Source organism: Herpailurus yagouaroundi, unplaced genomic scaffold (genome assembly GCF_014898765.1).
Source record: "Herpailurus yagouaroundi ecotype Mexico unplaced genomic scaffold, PumYag 161, whole genome shotgun sequence".
In the NCBI taxonomy this organism is placed as follows: Eukaryota; Metazoa; Chordata; class Mammalia; order Carnivora; family Felidae; genus Herpailurus; species Herpailurus yagouaroundi.
The window spans coordinates 11,775,366-11,782,098 of record NW_024412402.1 but is presented as its reverse complement, the minus strand read 5'-3'; the positions used below and the strand labels follow the sequence as shown (position 1 = coordinate 11,782,098).

The following is a 6,733-nucleotide window of genomic DNA, read 5'->3' as shown; positions in this document are numbered from 1 at the left end:
AGCCCGACGCGGGGCTCAAACTCACGGAGCGCGAGATCATGACCTGGGCCGAAGTCGGTTGTTTAACCAATGGGCCCCCCCGGGGCCCCCCCCCCCCCAAATATCTGTGATTTTAATAAGGTCTATGGATTTTACCAATGTGAATTTCCTAGTTTTTATATTGGATGGAGTTATACCAAATGTGACTGCTGAGGGAAGCTGGGTGAAGGGCCCTTGGGACCTCCCATTTTTGTAACTTCCCGTGAATCCATAATTTTTTCTAAGGAAAAAAGTTTTTTTGTTTTTTAACTCTCTTGTTTTTTCAAGGCCTCAAGGATGTGCACTTGTAATTTCCTTCAGACCACCTGTCTCCCGACGTTTAACCCCACCCTCTTGAGATGTCAACAATCTACAGATGTCTGTTGAGTGTAATTATCTACTTCATTATTATACAATTAATTCTCTGTTATTAAAGAGAGGCATTCATTCTTTGCTTAATTTCTCACTATCCCACAAAATAATCTTATAAAAAAATACTTCCTTGTTAAGTAAGATATATACTAACATTATTTGGGGAAGTTGGGGACAACTCTTGAGACCATACAGATGATACTCTGTGACAAAGCCGGCATCCAAAAACCTTGCTGTCTTCATGTGTGTGTGGATCCCAGTGCTTCTCAGACTTGACTGTACATTAAATATGGCCCAGGGGGCATTAAAAAAATCTCAGTGCCCAGGCCACGCCCCGTTCCCATTAAAATGAGAATTTCTAGGGTGGGGACAAGGCATCAGTAGTTTTTTTTTTTAGAATTTTTTTTTTTTAACGTTTATTTATTATTGAGAGACAGGGAGACACAGAACATGAGCAGGGGAGGGGCTGAGAGATGGAGAGACACAGAATCTGAAGCAGGCTCCAGGCTCCAAGCTGTTAGCACAGAGCCTGATGCGGGGCTCGAACTCACAAACCGCGAGATCATGACCTGAGCCGAAGTCAGACGCTTAACCGACTAAGCCACCCAGGTGGCCCAGGCATCAGTAGTTTTTAAAGCTGCCCCCCCCCCCCCCCCCCCACGTGATTGCAGCCGGTGCCATAGGCACTGCCGTCGCGTGAGAGGCCTGCTCGGGCAGAGAGACTCTGAGGTTCCCTCTGAGCTGCTTTCTGGCTCTCAATTCAGCTCAGAAAGAGCCACAACGCTATGCAAGGGAAGATGGGCTCTGTGACCTCTCTGCCGTTTCTCATTCCTCAAAGCGGAGGCCCGGAGGCAGGCAGGACTCATGCTAACCTTCCCATGGAGGCCTGTATCTTTGGCTCTCTGCTCTCCCCATGCGTGGGTGCCTGCTTGTCTGGGTGCCTGAAAAACTCCTTTCAAAGCAGATCGACATTTCACAGGGTTCTGACGACCCTCGGTGGTCCCCCGAAGTCCCCGCAGGCCTGACTGGCTCACTTACAAAGAGGCCCACAGTGTCTGTCCAGGTCAGCAACTTTTCACGAGGTCGGCCGGGTCCACGCCAGTTTTCTGACCGGGGGTGGGGGTGGGGGTGGGGGTGGGCTCCCACTCACAGAGTACCCTGTGACAGAAGGAAAAGAGGCTGGTGCCCAGCTCCGGGGGCAGAGCACCAGGCTGAGTGGCTGATGGGATCTCCTGTGGTCACAGAAGGATCGCTCTGGGGAGAATCTGTTATCCCTTGATGACGTGGGCCTCTGTGTTCTATGAAGAGGGCCGTTTTCCCAGGTAGATCTGGTCCTGCAGATTGTGGAGCTGGGAACCTGCAGACAGCCGCGTTCCTTCTTTGGTCCCCAGGGGCTCTCCACTCCTTCTGCCTCCCAGGCAGCTGAGGGGGGCTGGAGGGGCCAGGAGGGGTCCCGCACGGACAACCTGCAAACTGCCACCTAGGACAAGGGTCACGTACCTGCATCTGGAGGATGCCATTCACTTGGGCTGTGCAGGGTGGGCCCTGGGAGCCCCATCAGAGATGGCCTAGTTAGCCAAAGGGACCTGGCCTGTTGCCAGCTGGCAAAGGCTTCGAACACACTCTGCTCTCCGCAGAGTCACCTGGAGGCCGCTAAATATCTTAGCTCCGAGGCCATCTCCCCTGTCCTTACCCACGCCTGCCTCCCCTCTCCAGATCCCTCCTCCCTCCCGCCCTCCTCTGCTCGCTTGGCACAGAGTTGTAGACCAAGGCGGGAGAGAAAGGTCTCACACGGATATGAACCAAAAAAGTGAACTTTCCAATGGATGAATTGGGTGACCCAAACGGCAAAGAAAAAGGCGGTTTGTAATCTTGAGTCTGGCCGCTGTAACGGCCAAGCTTTATTTATCCTGTGTCCCAGATACTGCATTTTACGCGTTAAATCTTCCTAATCCCCTAACAGTACTGGTATTTTCTCATGCCCATTTTACAGATGAGGACTTGGAGGTCCTGGCTTTGATGTGGATCTAGAGATGCACGTTTCATCAGTGGCTTCTTCTGCGGGTAAGCTCCAGAATCCTCTGCGTTAAGACCACAGGCACATTCTTATTGCCCTGGGAAGGCACCAGAGCCCCTCTCCCTGGGGGATGGATACTCTTCACTGAGGAGCAGGACCCCTGGAGTGGGAGATTGGGGAAGAGGAGCCTTCTTGACTGTTGGGTAAAAATGGCCTAGAGGACAGAGCCCCCCCTCTTGGAGCAGGGAGTCAAGATGTATCGGCCTGGCCCGTGTCGGAGGCCCTCCCCCCACTCTACCAGGACATTTTAGCAAGGGGCTAATGTCAAAGACGGGGTCATCTTTGACCCCATTAGACCCCGTTAGAGGGAAGATGGTGTGTCCACTTCTCCAGGGGAAGCTTCTCAAGGTGAGGCAGAGCAGAGACCCTCCCACCCTGCTCCCAGAGAAAGGGAACAGTGCATGAATCCGTTAAATGAATTTAGGATAAGCATGTTACAGTGTCTGTCTGTTAACATTTTTCTACACCTACGTGTTGTGGCGAGACTTAAGTAGTTTAATGTGCATAGAATACTTAGGACAGTGCCTGGCACACAGTCAGTACGGTGCTGGTGTTAGCAGAGAAGCGGTGATCTCTTTGGAGACCGGAATAATTTTCAGCAGGGGACGCCATGGCGAAATCAAGGAGCCTCTTTTTGTTTTACGTTTATCTATTTGAGAGAGGGAGAGAGAGAGCGCGCATGCGCACATAAGCGGGGAGGGGCAGAGAGCAGGAGAGGCAGAATCCCAAGCAGGCTCCACACAGTCAGCACAGAGCCCATGCGGGGCTCGAGCCCACCAACCGTGAGCTCGTGACCCGAGCTGAGATCAATAATCAGACGCTCAACCGACTGAGTCGCCCAGGCGCCCCTACTAAATAAAAGAGCTTCTTGACTGTTACGTATCAGACATACCAGAATATTCTACGAGGAAAAGCAGTAGCCTTTCCTTCCCTGGCCCCTTGTATGACCTGTTTTGGCGGAGGCAAAAGATAATAAACGTTTGTCTGAGTACCTACTATGTGCCGGGCACTTTTGTGTGCAGCGTCTCGTGCGGTCCTGACCTCGGCTCAGAAGGGCATTCCCTTTTCCAGAGAAGGAAGCCGAGGCTCAGAGAGGTTATGAGCCTTGCCCCTGATTACAGGCGCCACCCGGGCCTCCGTGCCATTGCAACTGCATCCGGTGACAGAAGATGGACAGACAGTATGACCTTCGGAAAACCCTCACAGCCTGAAGCTTCGCACTTGGGCTCGCTCAAGCCGCCAGCAAAGTGGAGATTGGAAAATCATCATGCTTTCCTCAAAGTGTTTCTCTTCTGCCACAGTAATAAATTCTCCCGACATTAGCAGGAGCCGAGGGTGGGGGGGGGGGGCGGCGAGGGAGGGTGGTCAGCCCAGGGCGCTGACTGACAACTCTAGAGCGAGCCAGCGTGGACAGAGGGCGGCCCGGCATTCTGTGTGCGGAGGCCGTGGGCAGGGTGATTGCTGGGCTCCCGTGAGAACAGGCGGTCCACGAAGCTTTGACTCACACTTTGTAAATTGGTTTCATGCATGGGCTATCAATGGGGGCCTGGCTAGATAATAGTATTTTCCAACACAGTTCTTCTCCCCTCTCCTCTGCAGCCTTCCACATCTCCATGCAGAGCGCCTGTAGGGATGTGATGTGCTTGGCCGGGCGCGCCCTGGTCAGGCTCCACGGCTCTGGCGGGGGCCGTGCAGATCTAAGAGGCCATGGTTCAGAGCTGCCTCGGAGGGCGGCTTATGTGCTCCACTAACACAGCGAGGGGGAGGACAGCGTCCCGGGCAGCCCCTGCCAGGCAGGCTATGGGTCCAGGCACTCCCAGCCATGCCTGCTTGTTACCGGGGGAGGGTACTCAGGACGTGCCCCGGGTGGGGGGGGGGGGCCCTCCGTGACTGCTCACGGCTTCACTGCGTGGTCCCGCCAGCCTTGACCGTCCATGGCAACTCCCTGCCACACGCAGTCTGACTCCAGAAGAGGCCCAGCAGAGCCCAGAAAACCCAAGCAGCCCAAATGCAACCGTTTACTAGAGGCTGAGCCCAGGGAAAGTGAGTTACTGGGGAAGCGCGCTCGGGAGAGGCAGGTGAGGGAACGAGGCCTGGGCTGGGATCAACTTCAGCCGGGGACCCCAGGAGCATGGATTATACTTCAAGGTCAGACTCACCTGAAGGCAAGGGGGCTGGTCTTTTGTGGCCCTGGGTCAGTCATTGTTTCATGGCTTAAGGCGAGGTGACTAGGGCAGGGTGTTACTACCTACCCTCTGGGGTCAGGTGGCTCCCATTCCGTCTAAGACTCATTCTCTAGAGAAGGGGGACAGCTGCGAGTTTTAGCAGCCAATGCTCCGCTGGGGGGGTGAGTGCACCGGGCCAGCCACGGGGATCTGAGCGGGACAGCAGCATCACTTGCACCGTACCTGTGGGTACACAGCCAGGGCACGACTCAGCCAGAACCCTACCAAGAGCCAGCCTGGTGACTCTGACTTCGAGAAAGCCAGAAGGCGGCGGAATTAGCTGGCATTACAGTGAGCAGTATCTGTGACAGCCTAGGCATCACCCCAACACCTGTCCCTGACACTACAGAGCTGATAACTCACAGATCTGTTCTCTTATCTCTTCCCAGCAGGGACGCGTGTCCACCGCTCCTACCAAGGGCAGAACGGGAGACTTCTTGCCCAGGCTCCCCGAAGCCAAGGCCAGCCCCGTCCCGTCTGCATCACGGCACACGGGACACCTATCAAAGCTCCTCTGTGACCATCCAAAGCCTCCTCCCCCAGAGCCGCTACCGCGAGTTTTCGGCTGAAACACAAATGCCCGCCTCCGATGCGGAGAAGAGATTAAATTGGGAACAATCTTAATTCTCTCTGGCAGAGGGAAGCGAACGAGGGCTGTCAGTTCCCCAATGATATATTGTTAAGGAAATCCAAGTTTAAAGGTATTTCATAAGTTTGCCTTTGCCTGCTAATAAAGAGAGTCAGCTAACGGAATCCGATCACCAGGCGAGATGGTAATGAGATAATGCCGCGTACTCCACAGAGACCTAGCCGGCTCCTTGAAATTCCTCAGAGAGAGAGTTTCTGAAGTGCCACATTGTGACGAGGAAGGGAGAGTAAGAGAGAAAGAGAGAAGGGGAAATGGGCATAATTAGCCGAGTAGATTAGGTGATTCAACAAAGATCATACGGTCTCAGCAGGCTGGAAAGCTGTGGTATTTATCAACATACCTTGAGGATGCTTCCTGGTCTCCGGGCCGTTCTGTCTTCTCAGCGAGACAAGAGAGCTCAGCGCCGTCTTTCTGGAATATCCAGAGACGGAAGACCTTCTCATAAACAAATAGGCAGGTCTGCCTCGTGTCCTTGCCGGCTGGCTAGCTGTGGGGCTCAGCTAGGCCTCCCCGAAAGCCCGCAGGTTTGGGGAAAGAGGGTGGGTTCCAAGGGACGCTGGCCTAGGACTGCGCTCCCTCCGGTGGGTGTCCGGCCTGCTCCCCGACTGCGTGCTGAGTGCTCGGGTTGGGCGGGCTGCGATGGGGCTTTGGCTCCACTTTGGTGGCATTTAGCTCATGTCCTCATCGTCCCAGGGCTGAATCGTGACCCATGCTCTGGGGCAGGTTAATTCTGTGCGTGCACCTGGGTGCGAATGACCAACCTGTTTATCAGACTAGAAAAGAGGACCCATCCACAGGCCAAGACAATGTGGTTCAAGGCTTAAAGCAGTAACGTAAATTTCTTCAGCACTCCTACTTACTGGGGCGCCTGGGTGGCTCCGCTGGTTAAGTGCCGACTTCGGCTCAGGTCATGATCTCACGGCTCGTGAGTTCGAGCCCCGTGTCGGGCTATGGGCTGACAGCTCAGAGCCTGGAGCCTGCTTCGGGTTCTGTGTCTCCTCTCTCTGCCCCTTCCCTGCTCGCGCTCTGTCGCTTTATCTCTCTCTAAAATAAATAAATGTTAAAAAATTAAAAATAAATGAATAAATAAAAACTCCTTACTACCGAAGCTAGCTCAGCCCCTATGCTCACTTGACCCTCATGCTTACCTTCACAGAGATACACATTTTTGTTCTGTGAGAAACTGATGAAGGCTCTTTCCAGAAAAAGTACAGACACACACACCCGAGCTGTGGTGCAATTTCAGGGGTCCACACATCCTGACCATGAACCCCAGGTTTCAGAACCCTGGAGGAAAGGGGATATACCCTATTGAGACACATGTGGCCTAGGTGGGAGGCCATCCGGAAGCTGGCCAGCCCCTGAGACAGACGGGCTCTGGAGCGGGCTCGA

General features: G+C 54.0%; 1 long non-coding RNA gene across 1 annotated transcript; it reads right to left on the bottom strand.

Annotated features, from left to right (window-relative positions):
* Positions 1 to 5,215: 5,215 nt before the first annotated feature.
* Positions 5,216 to 6,255, bottom strand: LOC121035247 (uncharacterized). Its single transcript, XR_005792822.1, has 3 exons — positions 6,202 to 6,255; positions 5,682 to 6,083; positions 5,216 to 5,535 (listed from the first exon to the last, which is right to left on the bottom strand). It is a non-coding gene; the product is annotated as an uncharacterized LOC121035247 (long non-coding RNA).
* Between the last annotated feature and the right edge of the window lie 478 nt (positions 6,256 to 6,733).